Source organism: Pleurodeles waltl, chromosome 8 (assembly GCF_031143425.1).
Source record: "Pleurodeles waltl isolate 20211129_DDA chromosome 8, aPleWal1.hap1.20221129, whole genome shotgun sequence".
Taxonomy (NCBI): Eukaryota; Metazoa; Chordata; class Amphibia; order Caudata; family Salamandridae; genus Pleurodeles; species Pleurodeles waltl.
The window spans coordinates 48,704,537-48,729,410 of record NC_090447.1 but is presented as its reverse complement, the minus strand read 5'-3'; positions in this window follow the sequence as shown (position 1 = coordinate 48,729,410).

Sequence of the window (24,874 nt, the reverse complement as noted above, 5' to 3'; positions counted from 1 at the left end):
GTAGCAATCCACACAACAAAATTGAATCTCCCCTAGCATCCAAGAAGCCTAAGGCTGGCTTCCGATAAACACTTACCGCCGATTCCATGAATCAATCAATCAAACAGGATTTCTAGAGCGCAGCTAATCACCCGTGAGGGTATCCAGGTGCTGAAAACATAGCTGCTCAGGGGTTCAGTTGAACAGCCAGGTCTTGGGTCCTTTCCTGAATTCCAGAAGAGAGGATGAGGTCCACAGGTGAAGGAGGAGGTCGTTCCAGGATCGAGGGAGATATAAGTGAGGTTAATGTTACTACACACCCAAGGCAAACATTGTCTGCCCGGCACATTCATCTAGAGAATGGGAGCCATATTATAGAAGTGCCCTGAGGGCACAACAGGTGTTTGCGTCCGCTTTGTGCACCCCCGGGGCACTTTTTTTTTATTACAGAAGGGTCTGAAGACACTTGTGCAGCCCCTTCTGTAATACCAATAGTGCTGGCACACATATAGCGCCGGTGCTATCACCAGAGTGTTTTACCTCATTTGCATGGGGGCGTGGCTGCATGCAAATGAGGGAATCCCTTTTCCTGCGCATCTGCACTGCATTATAGAAGCAAGTGCAGAGGCAAAGAAGTTGTCAGGAAGCACACTGTGAGTGTGCCCCTGATGACAGCCGCTTCGAAGGGGGAACCCCAAACACCCCCTTGCAGGCAAATGCAGTCACTCACTGCACCCACCTTCAAGGGAATCTCTAAGCCCTTTTAAAATTGCAGGCGGGCTGCGGCCTGCACAGTGTAATACGGAGTGCCTTTAAAGCAGCTGCTTTTCTAGAATCCATCCTAGTTGATATTTGATGCTCAGTCTGCAGCAGGTGTGGGGCAGTTAGGTAACCCTCAGAGGCACACCTCAGAAGTCATAGTCTTTGATGTCCTGAGAGAGCTAGTTGTATCTAAACAGTACGTTTGCTTCAGTTTTTTTTTCAACTTTTGAACATCTAAATAGAATTGAAAAATTATTAGATTTGAAACCTAGAAATGTAAAGGCTGGAATAGTAAGACAAATCAGCCTGTGCAGTCTCAAACAATAAAATAGGAATTAATGTATTTCATACACTGGAAAGGACGCTTGATAGTATCAGCCCTATCACTTCATCACTTCATACTTAAATTTCCAGGCATTGCTTCCAATTGACTGAAAAAATACATTTTTTCATTGAAGTAGAAGGTAACCCATTCAGTGTTGCAAGGACTGACATATCATCTTCATTTCCATTCGCAAAAGGCCAATTTCAATCCAGTAGCATTACCTTTCTGTCTCAAGAGCGTAAGCGATGGGTCTTCAGCATCATATTGTGTCACCTCCTTCAGAATGACAGTTCAGGATCCAGATGTTACCTCCTCCTCTGACACCATTGAGATCCTCTGAGTTACTTCCTTCCACCTATGAAATGTTTGAGCACATTCAGAGTACATGTGTTTGTAAAGGCCTTTCCATATCAGGCACCTCAACCATATGTCTGACTCCTTCTAACTGGAGACCAATGGGGTCACAATTATAGTTGCTGCAGGTGCAGTCTACTAGACACATGTATGTGCATTTCAGAGATCCTCCAGATCCCAGTTCTGCAAGGGTGCAGCAATGGGACCAAAGAGGAAATAGAAAGATCTGTGTCATTCTAAGAACTTGAGCCCTAATATCCATGACTGTATGCACCCTCTTCTTCTTCTAGATGACATCGCACTTCCAGTGTTTGGCCAATGGAGAGTTTTTATCCAGTTTTTGAAACCGAGACAATTTCAGGGTTTAGATACTCTGATACCACATTTTTGACACTGTAAACCCAAGAGACAAAATTGCCTTCCTTGTAAACATCTCATATCCTAAAAATACCGCTCTCAATCCAGTGCTGCAGAAGAGTTTTCTACTTCTCAATTTTTGTGCCCATCACCCCTAAGAAGTTGTGTCTGACACCTATTACTGCTCACATGTGACAAAGCTCAGAAACTCATCTCCAACCCTTTTCAGCTTCATGTCCCAGCAAGGGCAGACATGCCTCTGGCAGTCCAGGCAATAGCATTGTTTGATTTGGAAGAAAGCCAGGAACATGGGATCTCATGATGTGACCACAATCCCACAGACCCAGAAACAAAACAAAAACTTGAATGTCCATTTTCTAAGATCTCACACATACCAGATGAGATTCAAATCACAGCAGGCCCAGAGGAATATTCAGGACTGCTTACAGTGTTTAATCGGTAACAAAGGTAACTCCAACTCCGCACAGCTGTCCTGCAGGCCTTATAAGTGCCTGGCACCCTGTGTCCAGTGTGAAGTGGCAGCCACTTCAAGTTTCAGTTGCCCAGCACAAGCTTCTGTCAAGTTACAGTGTGCAGCTGTATCCTGTGTGTAGCCTTGAACAGGTTGATATGCCTGATTGCAATGATAACAAACTTCAGAATGCATAGAAGACCTTAACCACTGTATAGTCCAGGCAAAGCTTAAAGTCCTCAATATAATGGTAACTTAGCAATATTATGGTGCTTTTATGATTTTGGCTCCATGGTACTCCAGCTACGTACTAGTGACTTATAGTTTAGCGGTTGAGGCAACACATAGTTGTGCACCTATATAGTATTGTGATACACTGTTCCACATGGTTTGATCCTCAGCCATCCATGGAGTGGCTGCATTACACTGACAGATGATGGTTTCAAGGCAAATGCCATGAAGGGACATATTCAGAAGCCCCCTGCGCTGCTGGTGCGTCACTTTTTTCGGTGGTGCATAGTGCAGACCCACATCTACAAAGCCATACAAAGCAACTTTGCGTGGCTTTTCATGGCCTTGTATACATGGTGTAAGGCAACGCAGCGTAAGTTGGTGCTTTGCCTTACTCTGTGTCAGGGAGGCCTACCAAGGGCTTTGCAGTGGATGTTCCCACGCAACACCCATGGGTTTTGATACAGTCCCAGATCTGTAAACCTGGGAATGTGTTAAAAATGAACAAAGGAGTACTTTGCTAGTTCCAGTCCTACCATCCTCGGAGGGCAATTTTTATGTAATCGAGACTCTGGTAAAATATATTTTTGCATGTGTTCGAAATGGGGTCTTTGGTTGGCAGTCAGGTTACCCTCTCTCCAAGCAAGGACCCTCACTCTAGTCAGGGTAAGTCACACACAATCCAAATTAAGCTGTGCCCACCCTCTGGTAGCTTGACACTGAGCAGTCAGGCTTAACTTAGAAATAATGTGTACAGTATTTGTGCAATAAATCATGCAATAACACAGTAGAACACCACAAAAATACACCACACAGTGTTTAGAAAAATATATAATATTTATCTGATAAGATGCAGGTCAAAACGATTAAGATGCAATAAGTATATGTTGAAATATCACTGTAAAAATGAGGTAAAGTGTCTTTAGTCTCTTAAAAGCAACAATTGTCTCTTGCAAGCACAAAGTACCTGGTTTGCATTCAAATTCTCCGCAAGGAACCGCAGAGGAGGAGATGCATGGAAAACAGGGAGGTGTGCGTCATTTTCGTGGGCCGCACATGGCGATGCGCCATTTCTTTTTCACGCAGGGAAGGCTTTGAGTCAATTTCTGCCGCTCGGTCTTGGATCCTCTTTGGGTTGCGGGGTTTTCGGACGCCCTGGGTCCAATGCATTGAAATCCAGTGCTTGCAGGACGAAGTTACAGGGGCTGCGTCGATCCGGTGGGCGTTGTGTGGAAATTTATACCGCAAGGCAGGCTCTGCATCGATTCCTCTCAGGAAGCCAGACGGCGTCGTTCTGGCTAGGCTTTGCGTTGATCTAGTGGGCCGTGCATCGAATTTCTGGTCGCTACGCTGGTGCTGCGTTGTTCTTCTCCTTGCGAAGTCAGACTGCGTCGTTCCAGTTCGGCGTGCGGTGAATTTAAAAGTATGAGTGCATGTTTATCAGTTAAATAAAAGTGGAAATGTACTGTTTTTGACTCCACTTATTCACAAACCACAAAATGAATATGGATAAATACTTATAAGATGAAAATAAAATATGGATAAATACAGACGGAAATGTTTAAAAAAAAAAAAAAATACCATAAAGCTGGGAGCCCTAGTGATGAATCACTTAGATGGTAGTGGAAAGAGAACAAAGCTTAGGAGAATTCACTAGAATAATAGGTTATTGTTAGACATTCATGGCTGCACCTGGTCCCCAGTGGTCTTGGACGGGTGCAGATGGGAATGCCTGAGGAGTGGCTGAGTGCGGCATGCATGCGGTGCACCTGCTGAGTGTGCCTGATGTGAAGTTTGGCAAAGGCTCCCCACAAGTGATATCAGTCAGCTGTCCCACAGAAAAGAATACTGCCAACTAAAAACAAAATAAAGCACTTCCAACTCAGATTCCACATTGATCGATTTCAAGCCGCCACGTCAGACATCCTCAGTCACCCCGTCTGAGCCATGGCTGAGAGAGGTGCCCAGTCATGGCTGAGAGAGGTGCCCACTTTTCCGTACACTCCAGCATTCTTCAGAGCTTGGCTTGATGGAAGACTTCTGCCAAGAACAAAAGGATAACACAGACCATGTGATCACATCAACAGTGGAGTGCTCAGGAGCCATTATGTCACAGCAGCAGTAGGAAAGAGTGACACTTGGATGGAATACGCTAGCGTCACTCTAAGGGGCAGATTTAGCAACACTTTGCACTGCACAATCAAGAAATGAGACACAGATTAGCAAAAGGTGTTGATAAAGTATTTATTTTTCAGGGCGGAACTTTTGTGCGCTCGAAAGTGGCCCTAAAGTAACACAGATAGCGCTTTGTGCTGCTTTGCATTACTTTGCATCAAGGGGGGTCCCATATGTGATACATGGGCGTTATGTCCCGACCACCTGTGATTTTTGACTTAAAGCCCTCCCTGCTAATATTTGTAGATGGGACTCTGCGTAAAAAATACTGGTTCCTTAGCAAGAAGAAATGTTTTCATCCCTAACTTTTATCATAACGCATGTGTGCTGCACTGTAAAGCACACATCCAATGCAGGAAAGGTTTTAAAGCATGCATAGGTGCAGCACTTTGCACTGGAAAGGTCCCCTTCCAGGACAAAACTCATGCGAGAGAGATTGCACAAAAACCTTCCCTCTATGGTGCAGAAATGTGTGTGCGGCACTAGACAGCCTCAAAGAGCCAGTGCTGAGGAGCAGAAGGGTTGTGATATCTTAGCAGGCTTGGCTTTCCAATGCTCTCCCTACCACAGCTCAGCCCAGTAACTTTGTCAGCTGCACTTGATTTCACTATAAATGAGTAAATTATGTTTTTTTGTGGGGGGGCACTGCCAACCCTATGATGATAATACAGAGGTCTCCTTTACTTGGGATGAGGGAAGTGTTTCTGGTTAGAGGGGGCACCACCACTGCAATGACTCTCAGGTCATGATCTGCAACCTTACCTGATGTTTGCAGCCAGTGCACCACTTGGTTAGATCCCTAATTGTGCCTGTCACACAACTCAGCATGTTCACCTTGTACATTACACTTCCCTAGATGGCTATTTTAACTCTTTGTGTGGTCAACTTGCATCTGATGCTGCCCTTCTCAGAATGAGGACTTCCTTCCAGGCAAATCTGCCAACTTCAAAGTCATGCTCCCGCGACACACACAACAGAAAGAAGAAAGCAAGTCTGAATGAGGTGCTGGCATTTCTCCAACAAACATCTGTGAGGGCTTGAAGTGCAGCTAAAATCACCAGTGCCAATGTCCACCTGAGCACGTGGGGAGCACTTCATTGCGCTTGCATTGCAGGCGAGAACAGCCTCGTCCAGTACTATGGAGAGCTTCCTCCTGGAGGCATTACCCCAGATTACCCAAACATTGTCTACATTTCCCAGCCGCCCACTGGTGGAACCATTCAGAACGGGAGCCGGACGTGGCACACTCAGCACGCGCAGCGTAACCAGAATGTAGCGCAAAGTCGCAAGGGACTCGGTTGCGTCATCAGATTGGGGGGCTCAGCTGGTGAACGTGGACCCTGTGGACCTGGGCATCACTCTTGGCTGTGATAGTTGGCCAAACCCTATAACTTGGGTCCATCACTTCATTTCCTTCTGCCTCAAACACCAGATATGTGAGAGTGCATGTAGTAAAAATGTGCAAACACCAGCTCACTGCACTGTGCACTGCCCAACAGGACTCAGGCAACAAGTGCTCTTCTTTCCCTCCACATCTCAGGGTCATGACCTCTGCACGGCGCTCTGTCCTTTGAGTAGCGCCTTGTGTTTGAAATGCTCCTGATATAATACAGATGATCTTTGTAAACTGTACTGGTGAACCTTGCATGAATGTCACAGGGATTGCCAGAGCTAAAGTGAATGGCAGAGTGACATGGATGGATGGATGAATGGCAGAGTGCATGGCAGAGTGGAGGATGGATAGATGGATGAATGGCAGAGTGGATGGATGGCAAAGCGGATGGATGGATGGCAGAGTGTATGGCAGAGTGGAGGATGGATAGATGGATGGATGGCAGAGTGGATGGATGGATGGCAGAGTGTATGGCAGAGTGGAGCATGGATAGATGGATGGATGGCAGAGTGGATGGATGGCAAACTGGAGAGATGGGTGGATGGCAGAGGGGATGGATGGATGGCAGAGTGTATGGGTGTATGGATGGCAGAGTAGATGGATGAGTAGATAGATGAATGGATGGCAGAGAGGATACATGGAAAGATGGATGACAGAGTGCATGAATGGATGGCATATCTCTGGTGTGCCCTTTGGTATCTCCACAAAGTCGGAGAAGTATAAAAACAGGTACAATCGCAAAACCGTTCTGTAGCTTCCAGTGCTTACCCTTTCCCTGGACCCACAACTGCAAAGAGGAGGGTTTTGAGTGCCATTACCTGGGACGAGTGGTCAACCCTGTGATGTCACCATGGGATAAATGGTGCATAGTGTCACTTCTCCTATCCCTGGCATTTCGGTGAATTGTCGACCATGAATCCTTGGAGCTTCGTTTGTACAGTAGCAGATGACTAACATTAGAACATTTGAATGTTGAGAGCTCCACTGAAGACAATGAAATAGCTCAGGGCCAATAATGGTTGTTACAGACCTCCTTCTCTAACATTCCAATGCTGTCTTTGTGTTTCCGCTGTTTAAAATAGATAATTCCATCCTCTGTGAATGGAATGTTGAAACAGCATTATAGCCCTTCTGCCTTGGGCTAGATCTGTAGTCTTATCCTTCTTTAAAGTGTGTACCCCGATAGGACGTATATCTTGTGGAGAGGACCGTTGAAAATGGCAAGGCCCCTGGCAACAGTCCAATGTAGCCTTATAGCCTGCTGTAGTGGGCTAAAGCTGCCGTTAAAGGCCCGCTGCAGAGTAAAAAGCCTGAGGCAAGGGCCTTTAACAAGGGAGTGCGACTTTAAGGCCCCCATAGTCCAGCTATGGAGGGCTATAACGCTATTAGAACATTCTGCGTTTAGAGGGCAGTATGTTCTAATAAATAAAACAAAGGCCTCACGAAGCCTGCGGGGATTGAACCCCCCTCGGGCCCTGAGAGGCCTTTGTTCACAGCAATAGCTGTAAACAACAACATTGGAATGTTGATGCTTCGGGCTTTTACCAGCCAGTAAAAGCCCGGAGCACTCCATGGTTTTCCGTGGAGCTCCCAACATTCTCGTGTTCTAATATGCTATATTAAAACCTGGTCAAGCAGAAACACATGTGGATGTTACCGTTTATAGTTTTTCATTTCCTAAATTCCTAGTATTATGTTGTTCCAAGCTGCACTGTTTGCTACGTGGGATTCAATAAGTTCATTATGTGTTTTACGCTGGAGTCCGATGCAACGATCCGCTGTTGGCTAATTCGTTAGCAGCGGGGGTGCAGAATGCACTGAATGTTCCGCATCACACCGGGGAAGGTGCACACGTGGGAACTAGCTGAAACTGCTGGAGAAACATCAGGACCACAGTTTAGGGAATTGGCATACTACTGATCTTCTTAGCCTCCCCCACCCTCCCCATCCATACACAGTGTAACACACACCAATAGATTTGTCAAAGAGGTGTTCCATTTCACATGTTATAACTTTCTTCTGTCAATCAAGAAATCAAGAAGCTGTGAGCTTATGAAAATTAACTGACGGACAGGGTTTAGATTGGAAGTGCCCAGGTCGGAGTCTACCAATGATGCTCCCCTTTGTCATTAGGAGAAGGCTCACAGAAGACTTTGCCAGGCCCAGGAGGTCATGCCCATGCACGGCCTATGAATTTAGCTCATATACAGTGCTGGCTCCCTGACCCACACATGAAGAGTGTCTGCCAGTCTAGTGAAAATGGCCATAATCCCCTTGTTCATTTTTGTTTTTTCCAAAGTCCAAATTAAGGTTCCACAATCCAATTTTGATGAATTTGATCAAATGTTGAGATATTTCGTATGGCAGGGCAAAAGTCCCCATACAACCCTAGCAGTACCACAACTAGATATAGAGGAATGCGGGTTGGCCTTACTATGGATCAAAATGTATTATTAAGCTACCCTGCTTGATTGGCTAGATCACGACTGGTGCACAAAATCATTCCAGCTGCGTTTATCTCGGCAAGATGCTTTGAGAAGTTGGTGCTGAGGTAACAATGTTTTTGAAAATAACTAGACTTCGAAGCATATCAGGTATAAGACTCTCCACGCTTTAAGCTTTAGATTCAATAAAATCTGGCAGGAATACAAGGTACCTTAGATCCAACTCTCCATACATTTATAAAGCGCTTCTCAGATAGGCTCACCAGTAGATTGTTACCGAATTTCCAGGTGGTGAGATGTTATATGCCCCTTGTAGGCAAATGTTGTCTAAGCAGGGTCTCTGATACCTTATCACCATCTTGCTTCGAATTATCGTATTATAACTTCCAATCTGTAGTTTGGTTATATTCAAATCAGGAGCTTCATCGGAGAGAGCCTTCAGGACTCATCCCAAATATCACCAGAGATAAATACGGCATTTTGTGTATCCCATCTTAAGGGTATAGGTAATTTGTATTACTTGTTACATTCAAAATTGGCAGAAGAGGTAATGCCACCCCTGCTAAGTGCCATCACTACTGTAACTAATATGCAAATTGACTTACATTTTTGGGTTTACTAAAATAAAGGGACTGATTGCGACTTCAGCGGATGAGATACTCTGTCACAAATGTGAGGGATACCCCGCCTGTCAGTTTACAAGTTCCATAGGGTATAATGGAACTTGTAATATGGCGGACAGGATACCAGTCACGTTTTCCATCCACCAAGGTTCTAATCAGGCCCCAGGTCTGCAGTAGAGCTATATGTGCTGCAGATTTTAGAAGAACGGCCTCTTCTATTTAAGTAGGCGCTCTATCAGACGCTTGAGCGTATTCATAGGATGTACCCTGCGGTACCGCTGGTTGCTTCAGACCTGCTAATGCTGAAGGCGACTGGCTTCACACCTGCTTTACTTGTGGGTATCTTCATCATCTCTGGGGGAAGGTGTTCGGGTTTCTATGACAACAGTTGCAGATTAATTTACTTCCAGGTTCTCATGGGGCTCTTTTCGGATTAGTTTCTCAAGTTTTGATATCACTGTAAGGCAGCAACAGTTTGTACTTTTTGCCCTGTTGATCGCTGTGTCAATAATATTACTAAATTGGAAGCCCAGCGTTGTACCTTGTTTTGCCCAATGGTTAATCAAGTTACAACAGGTGGAAGTATTCAAGGGCTTATATGCTGCTAAAATCAGATCTACACAAAAAGTTCTAGACATTTTCAAATATATACCGGGTGCAATTGACTAGCATTGATACTTTGAAGTCTCCGGGTAGATGTGGTGTGTTCTTTGGTTTGTGTTTCTGACATGAATGAATTGTTATCAATAATCTAGATGAGGAAGGGTCTGTATATCCTGTCCAGCTTTAGTGAATTTCAACCAAACCTTTGTATGTATACATGGGTAATCAGATGTATTTATTTGTAATGACTGTTCGACTTAATAAAAAGGAAAAAAATGTCTCATGGCACCTTCCAAAACTTGAGGTGAGTTGAACTACTTCTGCAGGCTGCGAAGCACAAGGTGTTAGCAAGAGATGCTGCAGAATGCCTAGACATTGTGCTTTGCAGAAAGTTCACCCTTTAAAAACAGCTGCAACCTCACTTTGAGGTAGAAGTGAGCAGAACAGAAGGGTTAAGACTGCTTGCAGGAAAGATCCCCATCTGTCTGGTGAAATACTGTGGAAAGGTGTTTCAAGGTTTCCTCTAGGGAAGCCAGCGCCTTGCTGACCCTTAGTTACACAGGAGTTTAGGCCCTGACAAGGTGGTGCCTGCCTACCTGCCATTGGAACATCTCTAGTGAAGATAGACATTAAGGGATATGTAGACATATTGACACATATAGAGACATATGTAGACATGTAGAGAGCTGTGTCTCCCTGGAAGAAATCCAGCAAACTATTGGAAGGTGTTCTACCTGAATAGCTGTCGCAAGAAGCCTTTTCACAACTTTAACCCAGTGTTTTGTGTCCCAAAAGGTTACACACTTTAGAGAAACTCAGAAAAAGTTTCATTCTTGAAGGATGTGGACTAGATGCCAAGCGTACCTAACCAAGATGCAACATTGGCAGATACAATGTCCCACTCAGAGAATTTGATCGGAAAGTTTGAGGCTGCTGCAGGACCCCAAGAAGGAGGTAACTGATCTTGAGGTGCCCTGTCCAGCCAAAGATTCGAGCCTTCAGAAAAGTTTATAAAAGCAAATTAAAAATTCTATTCACAGTTGACCCCCCTAAAGTTCTTTGGGGATGCCGCCTATCGGAAGACGTCCTGTACATTTCTTCACATCTACAGAGAATTTCAGACTTCAGGACTGAGTAGCAGATATCTAAGAGCCTCATATTAACATCCTCAAAACATAATAAAATGCTTCAGCTCTTTTGGACCCCCAGATTAGTTTCATTTTTTGCTTATCTCTTTATTGTGTTTATTCTTGCAGTCCACCCTCCTCTCCCAAAGGGCAAGGGTGTCAAACTTTAAGTGACATAGTTAGATCAGTTCGATTATCTGGGGATGCTGATGTCATTCACGTGTTTGGGTTATTGATTGGGTTTATACACGTGAGGTTTATTTCCACCCATGCTGTAAAGGGCAGTTCACAAGCCTGCTCCCAGCCCTGCAATGGCCTGATTCTGTTAGTAATTTTAGGATCCAATCTTTAGTGTATCCAATGCGCCAGCCTTTCAACACTCCAGGCTTCCCCAAAGCCTCAAATGCAAGTCACGGGGCTGGTCACCCACGAAACTGTCCTGACCTTAATGAGCAAAATCCAGCCACTGCCCACGAACACCTGGGCTTGAGAGTAATAAACGACAGAACTCAGGACGATAACCCTGCCAGGTTCAGATATCATAGTATGAAACCAAGGTCAGTAATAAACTACACAATCCTCTCGACCACTACTAAAACACATGAGGAAATACATAGTCAGGCCCACAACGCAAAGTGATCATTTGCCCTGGCCCCTGGAATTGAATTTAAACACTCCAAGACACACAGCTGCACCAGCTCAAATAGGTAACCTAAAAACCAATTTGAAGCGCTTGAGATGAACACACCACTCACTGCCCAAATTAGTCAAGAAGGCTATCAGTGCACCCAATTGCGCCCTAGAGGAAGCTTGGACATCCTTCTCAACAAGGCTGCTAATATATGGTCGTGCCCTAAACCTTACCAGGAGGTAAGTGGTCAAGCGTCCAGATGGCTTGACGAAAAAATGCCGGACCTTGGAAAACAAGCTAAGAGGGGCAGTTAGGAATGCAAGAAACCCAACGCCTCAGCCCACAAATGGGAGAAAATAAAAAACTCGAGGAAGCTATACCTATACAAAAAGCAACTCTGGGAATATCGGAAATCGAACTCTGATGATTTCTGCACAAATATTTTTTTCAACACCAAACAAACCTACCCAGAGTTTTCTTGGAAACCATAAATGGCATCAACAGAGTTGCAAGAACTATAAACTGCTCAAGCACGCAGGAGAAAGCCTGGGTAGTCCATCTGACCAAGATATTCACCAAGGGCCCACAAACGGGAAACCTTGAGCATGATCAAAGCTGTAATGTTTGGGTTGACAAATGAAAAGAGTTGGATACATCCAATCGATGTAGTAACCCAGACTGTTCGTCTGTGCCAGTCAATCCTCACTATACAGCAGCTAAGGTGGCAAAAGTGATAACAGCAGGAAGAAGTGATGGGGAACCAGGTCCAAAAGGCATCCAGCAGGCCATCTACAAGCTCAGCCGTGAATACTGGGTGACCCTGTTATCGGCTCTATATATTGAAGTGGAAGGGACAGACACAATCCCTAGCAGCAGGAGAGGGTCAATAATAAACTAGGTCTTCAAGGGTGGAGACCAGTCCAACCCCGCCAACTACAGGCTAATTGCACTTATTGATTCAGAAGCTAAATACTATCCAACGCTAACCTTGGAGGAACTAGTAGAATGGTCAAACACCAACAATCTGGTCCCCATTAACCAGACAGGGTTTTGGAGAGAATTGGAACTACCACAAACATCCTAGCTATAATAACAATAGCTTACAAATGCAAGCGCGTAAACAAAAAGTTACATCTATGCCTTATAGATTTATAGCAGCATTTGACCAGGTGGACCAAAGTCTCTTGTGGGGAAAATTAAGGCTGTGCAGCTCCCAGATAGAATACTGTGTGCTATATGAGCAGCTGTACACCCTTACCTAGTTTCAAGTTGTTGGAAAATGGATTATTGGTAAAGGCAGGTAAGTACCTACACCTAGCAATAGGCTACTAACCTCCACTTAGGTCCAGTTAGGTCTCAATAAATTAAACCCAGCTCAACCCTTGGTAGCTTGGCAACGAGCGACAAGGCATAACTTAGGAGACATATGTGTAAAGCTTTTAAAAATCACAAAACAGTAAATAAGTAAAACACAAAACACAATAAAAATCCACTTTGTAAAAATAGATTATGTTTTTATCTTTAAAATGACACCAAAACAAATAAAATCGGATAAGGGGAACCGGAAATATGAATTTTTAAAGAATTAATACTTTCTAGCGCATAGCAACAAAAAGCGCCAATCTGGTCATCTGGTCGCACCTCGACCAAGGCAAAGTCAAAGTTTAAGGCCGACCTCGATGGAGCCCGGCTCAGCTACAGTTCAGGGAGGCCTCGGTCAAAAGTTTACCTTAGGACTTAGTCGTTTTTCTGGAGATTATTTTCAGCGGCACCAAGTCGCCAGTCCAATCCGACCTCCTGGAACTCTTCCTCAGTAATGCGTAGAGGGAGCCCTCGTTGGAGATTTTTACCTTCAGACTCAGTCGTTTTTTTGAGGTGAAAATCCTTTGACCGGGGCAAATCTGAATCTTGATCCGACGTCCTTGGAGCCCTCTTCGGATACACTGCCTGGGAGTCCCGGTCAACTTCCTACATTCGGACTTTGCCACTTTTTCTGAGATTTTCTTCACCGGGACCAACCTGCAAGTCAGGCCGGGTCGCGGTTGAGGCAAGCCGACTTGAGTTGCCGCAGCGGGTCAGTCCCTCTATGGAGTTTTTTTACAAAAGTTCTCCAAACTTCTCCAAACTTTTGGATCGTCTTCCAGATGTTCCTTTAAGGTTCCTTTGAGGTCCACAGCTCACCCCATGGTTCCAGAAGCTCTGAGATGCTCCTTGAGGGTGAGGAATACAACTCCCAGAATACACCTGGCGCAAACTCCTTTTTGGCCACTGGGCAGTGGTCAGCTGGTTGGTTTCTTCAGGAGTTGGTGCAGGGGACTCTGGTTAGCAAGTTTTCACCTGTAGCAAACAGGGAGTCCCTCCTTGAACCAGTAGAAGCCAGGCAAAGTCCTTCTTGTGGTGAAGCCCAAGTGTGCAGCTGGTGCTGTCCTCCAGAGTGCAGTGCCCAGGTGCAGGTCAGGGGTCCAGCAGGGCAGTCCTTCTTCTTCTGTTGTTCTTCCTTGTTGGAATCTGATAGGGATCTCAGGTGTGGGTGCAGGTCTTCCAGTTTTATCCTTGCTCCTAGGTGAAAAACAGGGGGATCCTGGTTCTCCAGTCAGGAGCAGGGCCCTTCCCCCCTGTGATGACCACTTACAGGGAATGTGGCAAAAATCAATCCCAGGGAGCAACATTCCTGAAAAATCCATTGTGGCTGAAAGTGATTTTTGGAGGTTACATCTGGCTGAGCCCACCCACTGGTGAGGCAAAAAATCCTAAACACACCCCTCTCCTGCCCTCTCCTAATCTAACCAAGGGGGCACCTAATTGTCTGGGTTGGCAGGATGTGAGGGTGTTGCTGGGTTGCTCCAAATGTCCTTCCCTGCCGTTGAAGACCAGTTTGGCAGCCCTCCCCCTTCCTGCTTCCCCATCTCCTGAGGGGAGATCTCCTCCCCCAGGCACATCACTTTGTGTTGAGCCACGCCACCTCACACCTCACCAGAGGCTGGCCAATCAGAGAAAAGCAGCAACAACACTGCAGGGCTGAAGTTGCCAACTTTTCAGGTAAAGTTTAAAACTCCTTACCTGAACAAGTTATATTAAATCCAACAACTGGAAGTTGTGGGATTTATTATAACAATTAATTTGATACCAAACTTGTTGTATCTGTTACTTAAGGGGACTTTTAAAATTAAAATTAAGTCTCCCCATTCTAGCCTATGAAGGCCATTCAATACAAGAGGGAAAAACGAATTTGGCTGTTTTACTTCACCAGGGTCTATAAAACTATTTGTGTAAGGTCCCTGCTTATAGTTACATGGCACCCAGCCCTAGGGGCACATAGAGCACATCTTAGGGGTGACTTACATGTAAAAATAAGGTAGTTTAAGGTTTTGGAACTACTTTTAATTCTAAAGTCGAATTTGCATGTAACTTTAGTTTAAAAGCAGCCAGCAAGGCAGGCCTGCCTTTAAAATGACACTGAGCACCTCAGCAGTGCATCTATGGGGGCACCACCTATGCTGCGGTCCCTAAACCTACATGCCCTACCATATACTAGGGACTTACAGGTAGGTTGACTTGGCCAATTATAATTTGCCTAATTTGCATACTGATTTTACACAGCATAGGCCCTGGGACTGGTTAGCAGTACCCAGAGTACCGTTAGAGTCAGGAAAACACCAGCAAAAAGTGAACAATGGGGGCAAAAGTCAGTGGGCCTCTGCAATCAGCCCTGTTTTTTCACACAAGTTAAACTTGCTGATGGTACAAGGCTATCAAGGAGAATCCCTACAGAAGTCGGCCTTAAACAAGGGTGTGTCTTAGCCCTGCATTTGTTCAACTTGTTCATGGCAGACTTGTCCCCAAGTCTTGATCAGATAAACTCCCACCCGCTGCAATTGGGACCCTTAATCCTGACTCACCTTTCTTATGCAGACAATATCATCCTACTTAGCCAAACAAGAGTTGGTCTGCAAAGATCAATCACAGAACTTGCAGACTACGTCAATGTCCACCAACTAGAAATAATACAACAAAAACAAAAATATTGTCTATTTGGAATTGACCTGTGTAGGAGGCTGACCTGGTTTGTAGTGGGTACCTATGGTACTTACACCTTGTACCAGGTCCAGTTATCCCTTATTAGTGAAATGTAGGCAGTGTCCAGAAGCCAGGCTCTCTAGAGGTAGCTGTAGCTGACCAGCCAAGACTTACCTAGGAGACTTGCGAAGCTCATGCAATACCACTGTAGTCACACACTACTCACACACATGAAAGAAAATACTCAGTGTTACAAAAATAAGTGTACTTTATTTTGGTGACACAAATGCCAAAAATACCATAGAGACTATACTTCCTTAGGAGGTAAGTAATACACAAATTATATACACCAGTCTGCTAAAACATCTGTAAAAACAGTTAGAAAACAGTGCAATTAGTGCAAATCACAATAGTTAGAAATGGGCCTGGGGAGGACACAAAGCATATACTAAGAAAGTGGAATGTGAATGTCCACCAACAGTGGATTCCTGGACCTGAAGACCTGTGGAAGAAGGGGACCAAGTCCAAGAAGCACAGAAGAGTCCAGGGAGAACAGGAGCCCCTGATAACCCACATGAAGGTGTAAAAGAAGAACCACCAGTAAAGAAGAACAGCCAGTACTGCACCCAAGAAGACGGATTCGGGTTCCTATTTGCTGAGTGATGTCCCTTGCTGGATGGAGGAGTGCAGTCTGGTTTGCATCGCTGGATTCCGCCAACAAGCCTTGGCACACGCAAAGCTTGTGGTTAGCGGAAAATGGCGCTGCCCGGGACCAGGAAGGACCAGGTGGACTCTACCCAGGAGGGGGAGTTAGATGGGGATCTCAGCAACTCAGAGAGCCCACAGAAGACAAGGCAGCAAACACAGAAGTCCCACAGCAAGGGAATAAAGGAGGTGCAAAAGGAGGCTCATGCAGCATTATGACAAAGGCTCCCATGCTGCCGGAGAACCACTCAGGAAGATGTGCATCGCAGGATAGAGTGATGGGGGCCGGAACTGCATGGTCCATGAAGAACTTTATGGAAGGATGCCAACAAGCCTTGGCAACTGTAAAACACATTGTGCACAGGGGTACTGTCTTGCGTAGGGAGGCAAGCTCTTACCTCCACCAAAGTTGGACAGTAGGATGTCAGGACCGTCGGGACCATTTCAGTCGACCACCCGTGATGCAGGATCCACGCAGCTCAGCAGGAGAGGGAATCCACGCAGCCGGTCGTCATTGCAGTAGGTGCCTGCTGAAGCAGGGGAGTGACTCCTTCACCTCAAGGGAGATTTCTTCACTCTTCTGGTGCAGGCTGAAAACAGGCTGTCTTCTGAGGATGCACAAACGGGAAACAGTTGCTGGCAGAGCTGAAAATACATGATTGCAAAAGTCCTCTTTGCTTCTTTGTAGCAGTTTGTAGAGTTTCTGGAGGGCCCAGATGCAGTTTCTTTGGTGAAAAGTTGAAGTGGAGGATGCAGAGGATTCCTGCTGGAGTCTTGCAATCCGAATCTGCAGAGCCACCTAAAGGAGAGTCCCTAAATAGCCCTGAAAGTGGGATTGGTCAGCTAAACAGGTAAGCACCTATCAGGGGAGGGCTCTGACGTCACCTGCTGGCACTGGCACTCAGATGCTCCCAGAGTTCCCTGCCAACTAGGAATCCAAAATGGCAAAACCCAGGGACCCTCTAGAGGAGCTCTGAGTACCACCCCTGGGGTGGTGATGGACAGGGGAGTGGTCACCCCCCCCTTCTTTGTCCAGTTTTGCACCAGACCAGGGACTGGGGGTCCCTGAACAGGTGTAGACTGGATTATGCAAGGAGGGCACCAAATGTGCCCTTCAAAGCATTTCCAGTGGCTTGGGGAGGCTACCTTCCCAAGACTATAACACCTATTTCTAAAGGGAGGGGGTGTAACACCCCTCTCCCATGGGAAATCCTTTGTTCTGCCTTCCTGGGCTTGCGCTTTTCAAGCTACAGGAGGGCAGAAACCTGCCTGAGAGGTGGCAGCAGATGGGGCTGCCTGGAAAACCTCAGTAGGCTGAAATGGCAATACTGGGAGTCCTCTAAGGAGCCCCCAGAGTGCATGGAATCATACAACCAATGCTTGCAAAAGCCTTGTGGTATGAGTCCAACATGTTTGATACCAAACATGCCTATGTTCGTAGTTACCATTATGTAGCTGGACATAGATAGCGACCTATGTCCAGTACACGCGTAAAATGGCATCCCCGCACTCACGAAGTCCGCAAAAATGCTCCTGAGGTCGTGGGGGCACCTCTGCTAGTGCGGGGTGCCCTCACACACAGGTACTCTACACCCTGCCCTCAGGGCTGGAGGGCCTGCTATAGGGGTGACTTATAAGTGACTTGGTGCAGTGTAAATGGCAGTGAAAGGGTGCATGCACCTTTTCATGCAGGCTGCAATGGCAGTCCTGGAGAAGCCTGCAGAAGGCTTTGCATGGGCTCCCTATGGGGGGGCAAAAGATATGCTGCAGCCCATAGGGATCCCCTGGAACCCCAATACCCTGAGTTCCTAGGTACCATTAACTAGAGATTTATAGGGGGGCACCAATATGACAACTGAGGTGAAATACTGGGTTACCAGTATGCAACAACCAAATTTAGAGGAGAGAGATAATAATCACTGGTGTCCTGTTTAGCAGTATCCCAGTGAACACAGTCAAGCACACTGACACCTGGCAGAAAATATGGGTAACCATGTCAAAAAGAGGGTACTTTCCTGAAACCTGGCCCTCCAATCAAGATCAAGCTTGGAGATGAGATCTGGATTTGTACATAGACAAGTAATTTAACTTTCAAGTGCATAAACAGTACGCTGTGAAGACAGGAAGTGCACTGACCTGTGCTTTTTGTGCTTTTGCCAAGAAGCTGGACATTCCCTCTTTTAAGCCAATTCTGGCAGTTATGGCAGCTTATCAACTCCCAATTCTGGCAGTTATGGCAGCTTATCAACTCCCAACGGTGGGATATGCAAATGCAGCCATTCATGGTGAAGACACCGCAGTTATGGATAAACTGCAAACAAACACATATAAGCAAGTATTTGGCCTTCCCCAGAATGCCTCACCCACGCAAGTTCGAGTGGAATTGAGACTCATGCAACAAACCATAGGGAAAAGATACTCCACCATCAAGACATGAAACAAAATATGGGCAAACCAAAGAAGTCCACTCCATGGCAGTCATTGGAAAAAGAACTCTCACTCGATCTATAGTGGATACTTGTGGTCATCAGTGGAAGAAACAAGCACAATTGACCAATGCCAGCTGAACCTGTCCCATCCTGCCCTTTGCCAGGCACTAAATAAAGCTGCAAAAATGCATTCAGTCATAAGTGACAAATACACACTAACCAGCCACATCCACGCTTGAATGGCATTGCAATCCTACAACAACCCAAAGCCAACGGCATACCAGAGCATGACATACTCGGTGTACCTAAAGAGACAATTGATGGATTTCCAATTTGTTGCTTTGCCATCTTTGGGCGTCCAACCATCATGGAAATACAATGGCTCAAAGTCATGCAGATTATGTTACACCGTGAAAGAAGACATCATCCATCTGGTTTGCATATGTCCTTCTTTAAAGAAGGCTTGTACTTTATCACATAAAAAAACTTTTTTAATAACAGAAGCATTTGAAGCTGTAAAATGGCCATAATAAAAGGCCTGGATCCGCATGACCCTCAGATTAACTGTAAACTAATGAAATTCCTATTTTCATATGAAAAACTATTTAAATTACATATTTAAAATTCTGGAAACAAATTTTAACTACAGGGACACTTGAATTATATCCACTAATAAACTCAGATGGCTTCACATGGTACCAGCATTGTGGCACTTCTAGATGGCTACATCTATCATTGTTTTAGATGTTATTAACTCTGTGGCACTTTATAAATAAAGCTCAGTGGTCCAATTTTAAAGTAAAAAACTGCAGGTCCGGACCACGATGCAACCACAATTTCATGAAGTAACCTTATCCTGAACATGATATCCGTTCACCATATTATGACACACACACCAATCCGTCAGTATTCAGCCACACCCACAAATCCCCCACACCAAAGGTCAGTGATAAACTGGCGGTATCAAAACCCACACCGTTACACCAACAGAACTACGCCCATCACATTATGACCCACGAATCACCACATCACTCGGCAGTAAACCATTGGTGGTACATACTGCCGTGCTCAAAATGGACACCCACAGACACTAAAAACACCACATTGGCAATTCAAACAACACACACCTGACACCCAAACACACACCACACCCACACACCACTATAAAATACACACCCACATTACCCATAACCCTTTACAAACAACAATTACTGCTAGGAGATTGACACCAAAACCACTGACACAACCAGAGCCACACACTATACACACCTATACACCACTCACGCACCCCACATCACACACCCCAACACATTACCCAACACACCCTCACCTACACACCTCACACAACACCCATGGCACCACAAAGACACCCCCACTTCACAGAGGAGGAGCAAAGGGTCATGGTGGAGGAAATCATTAGGGTAGAGCCACAACTATTTGGAGCACAGGTGCAGCAGTTATCGATAGCTAGGAAGATGGAGCTATGGCAGAGAATCGTGGACAGGGTCAACCCAATACCTAGGGATGACATCAGGAAGAGGTGGAAAGACCTACACGGGAAGGTACGTTCCATTGCAGCAAGACACCAGCTCGCTGTACAGAGGACTGGCGATGGACCCCCACAACTAACAGCATGGGAGGAGCAAGTCTTGGCAATCCTGCATCCTGAGGGCCTGGCCGGAGTAGGGGGAGGATTGGACTCTGGTAAGTCAACTCTCTACTTTTATCACCCCCCTACCTGCATGCCATCACATACCCCCACCCTCACTCCCATCACTCCACCACTTCCCACACACCCCACCATCACATCTCACGTATCCCAATGCCAAGCCCTGCATGCTCTACCAATGCATGGACACCACTCACAGCCCTGAATGGACTCTCATCACTAAAGCATGCACACCATAGAGAACTAACAATCCCACCATACACTAACATACAAAAGTGAAAGCTGGAAGGGCAAATACAACCAAAGAGGGCAAGCCACGGATGCACAATATGTCAGACACAGAAACCATAACACATCATTTACATACCCACAGGTACCCCAGCCAATGTCAGCGGAGAGGAGGTGCCAGCACTATCCAGTCCCCCAACTGAAGAGGCCCACAGTGATGACAGCAACTCTGGTCTTCAGGATCTGGATGACCTACCTGGCCCATAAGGGACCTCTGGACAGCCGGTTACCCAGGCCCAGTCACACACCACCACAGAGCCTCCCCCATCAGGAAACACCACCACAGCACCCACCTAGCATACCCACACCTCTGTCCCCAGGACATGTCAATCAGCAGTGTGTCTACCTCTACAGGGAACCCAGGCCACACCTCATACCCGAAACAATCAGGGACCTGGGGTCAGTGGCAGTAGGCACACGGTTCAAGGTACAGAGGCACAGGCTAACAGGGACACTGGGAGGACTGCTGTGCACAAGAGGGAGGACAGGCCCAGGGAACTGACTCTCCAGGAGGCACTTGCAGAGATGCTGGGAGCCTATCAACATTTCCAGGACACAATGGGCTAGATCCTGGACAATGTGCAGGAAAACAGGCGGCTGCAGGAGGGACAGTACCAGGGGATCAGGGAGGACTTGCAGGCCATCAAAACACCCTGGTCTCCATAGCAGGGGTGCTGGCAGACATGGCCAATATTATGCGGGAGGCAGTCACACAACAGCGGGCCCCTGCCACTAGCCAGACATTTGAACAGCCTTCCACCTCCGCTGCCGCTAGTGGCCAGGAGGCCCCACCACATGACTCACAGGCCACAAGCATCCCTCCCCCTGCAGAAGAAGAACCACCCTGCCAATGTTCTCTGTGATCCAGACAGAAGCCAGAGATACTTGCCAAGACCCCCACCAGGAAATGAGACTCTCCTGATTGTCACCCTTGTGTCCCACTCTGTCACCTTGTCCACATTGAACTGCCATTGCTCCCCTTCCTATGTCCCCTTGGACAATGCACCTGTGCTACAAACAGACTGGAACAATACCTTGGACTTTCCTCCATCATGCAGCATGCCACCACTATCTGGCAGACCTTCTTGGGTGAGTAGCACAGGGATCCACCTGTCAGATGGAGGTACCAGAACCTGTCCTTCAGGAGGCCAAAGGTCCTTTCAATTATCCTTTTGGTTCACCCATGGGCCTCATTATAACGTTCTTCTGCCCTTGTCCTGACATTCTTCACAGGGGTCAGCAGCCATGATAGGTTGGGGTAACCAGAGTCACCTGAAATATTGAGGGACAACATTTAGCCACACACTATCCCATATGGCCCACACCATACCCATACACCAACATATACTGGGTGGGAACCAGGGCTACCTATTAGCCACACCCTGTGCCTCTGTAGTTGGCCCATCACATTTGAGATGTGGCTATTCCTCAGGACAAAGGCATCATGCACCGACCCAGGATACTTAGCATTGACATGGGAGATGTACTGGTCCGCCAAGCACACCATCTGTAGATTCATAGAGTGGAACCTGTTCATTCTGACGGGGGGGTACAAATGTAATATGTGTTCCATCAATTGCCCCAATTATGTTGGGGATATGTCCCATTGCATAGAACTCGGCCTTCACTGTGGCCAAATCTTCAACCTGGGGAAAAACAATGTAACTGCACATGTGTTTAATCAGGGCAGAGAACACTCTTGTCAGCACTATTGAGGACATTGGCTGTGACATTCTTGCTGCCAAGTCCACAGTCACTTGGAAAGAACCAGTTGCCAAGAAATGGAGAACTGATAGAACTTTCACAAGAGGGGGGATCCCAGTGGTGTGATGGATAGCAGATATCAGGTCAGGCTCCAATTGGGCACACAGCTCAGTGATTGTTGCCCTGTCAAGTCTATAGGTGAGTATTATGTGCCTGTCCTCCAGTGTTGCCAAGTCCACCAGGGGTCTGTACACAGGGGTATGTCTCCATCTCCTATTCATCCACAGCGGTAGGAATCTATGGGCCAAAAGAGTGAGGATCCGGTGACAAACTGAACAATGGAGCTACAACAGAACTTTGCATACTGTTGACTTGTAATGGGTCAGTGTGATTTGTCCAGTATCTCCTAATTTCACCAGTGACGCAACAATTTTCCAGGGCCTGCCCCCCCCCGAAATGGCATCCACCTGTCCTGTGTGGAGGGACAGGTGGAAGTGAGGTAATTCCGCTGACATTGTGTGCAGTTGCGGGAGGCGGTCGGGAACCGCAGTGCAATTCCTCATTGGTTAACATTGAGCCCTATGGGTTACAGTGGCCAATGGTGATCTATGCCAGCGGTGACGGTATGCACCACCGCGTACGTGAATACCATTTTCTATCTGATCCCTCACATGCTACCTGATCTTTCACAAGAGAGGACCTACACTGCATGTGCTGCTGTGACCTGTGTCTGGAACCTACCATGGCCCGTGTGACTGGGGAAAGGGCCCCAGCCTTCAATTCGGAGGAGTTGGAGAGACTGGTGGATGGGGTCCTACCCCAGTACGGACTGCTGTATGGGCCTCTAGACCAACAGGTGAGTACACTGTGGGCACGATGCATGTGGCAGGAATGCATGGAGTGGTGTGTGTGAAGGCCTCATGTAAGGGGAGTGGGTCGATGTCCTCTGGGTGGTGTATAGGTTGTGTGCTGGGCCCTGTGTGTTTAAATGGTGATGTGAAGGGGTATGGTGGACCATAAGTGTAACGGGTAGGACTGTTTGTCTAAGTCTATTTTCCTGTGTGTATTGCCTCTGCAGGTCAGCGCCCATCAAAAGAAGGGTATATGGCGTGCCATCGCCAAGGAGGTGCTGACCCTGGGGGTCTATGGCAGACAAAGCACCCACTGTCGCAAACGGTGGGAGGACCTGAGGCGCTGGGCACAGAAGATGGCGGAGGCTCAGCTGGGGATGGCCTCCCATCGAGGAAGTGGTGCCCATCGAACCCTGACCCCCCGATGGCCCACATACTGGCAGTGGCTTATCCAGAGCTGGATGGGCGCTTGAGGGCATCACAGCAACAAGGGGTTAAGTACAGTGCCCTTCATTACAATTTATGCATGTTAGGGTGGTCTACGGGTGGGAGATGTGTGTCAGTGGGTGCCCCTAAGCCAGGCCTGACATTGCAGTGTAGGTCCCCTGGTGGTTAGGGTTCTGAAGGGATAATCCTGCTACCTAGCTCGTAGGCATCCACTATTGGTGAGGGCTGCGTGGGTCCCAAGTGTGCTGCATTTGGCGGTATGTGCCTCTCCCCATGCCTTAGTGGCAAGCTATTTCTCTGCTAGTGCTATGGCATATTGAGTAGACTTGTTCCCTGTGTGTGAGGGTGCTGTGTACGCCAACGGTGGTGTTGGTGCAGCCACTGACCCAGTGTATCCTTTGTCTCTTCCCCCTCTTTTTGTTTTGTCATCCTGTCCTTTTGTGCATTAGCATCAACTTGCAGAGGAGCAGAGGCACCGGCGATGGAGGGAACTGCATCCCACGGGACCCAGGAGGCAGAGTCCACCGACGCTGAGGGCACCAGTGGGACGGAGGGTGAGGGGAGCACCACAGTGGAGACTGGAGGGTACAGTTCTGAAACAGATACCTCCTCCGATGGAAGATCCCTGGTGGTGGCGGACACTTCTGTGACCACCCCAGCTACAGGTACATCTGCCACCCCCGTACCAGCACTGCCCTCCCAGCAGCCCCTCATCGAGTTGCCCGTGCCCGCTCACCCAGGAGGGTGGGCATCTCCTTCGCCCCAGGCACCTCAGGCCCTGCCCCAGTTAGCCCTGCTGCCCTGAGTGAGGAGGCTATTGACCTCCTGAGATCCATCTATGTAGGGCAGTCAACCATTGTGAATGCCATCCAGGGGCTGGCAGCCCAGATGCAACAGACTAATGCATTCCTGGAGGGCACTCCTCTCTGATGGCAGCCATTGTCCCTGTTTCTACCCTCCCCCTCCAACTTCCTCTTCCCAGTCCATTCTCCTCAACCCCAACCCATCCCAAACACACAGCCAGATGAGCATGCACACAAGACAACATCAAAGAGTGTCACAGGCAAACACAAGCACCACACTTCATCCCAGAGGCACTCACACAAACACCATCCAGATGCAAACACACCAACAACCACTATTTCGACTGTCTCCCCCTGCTCCTCCTCCTCCTCTACCTCCCTCACAGTTCCGTCTAGACTCACACTTGCATGCACTACATCATCATCCACTACCAGTATCATCACCACACCAAGCAGAACACACACCTCATTGGCAGACACCTCCA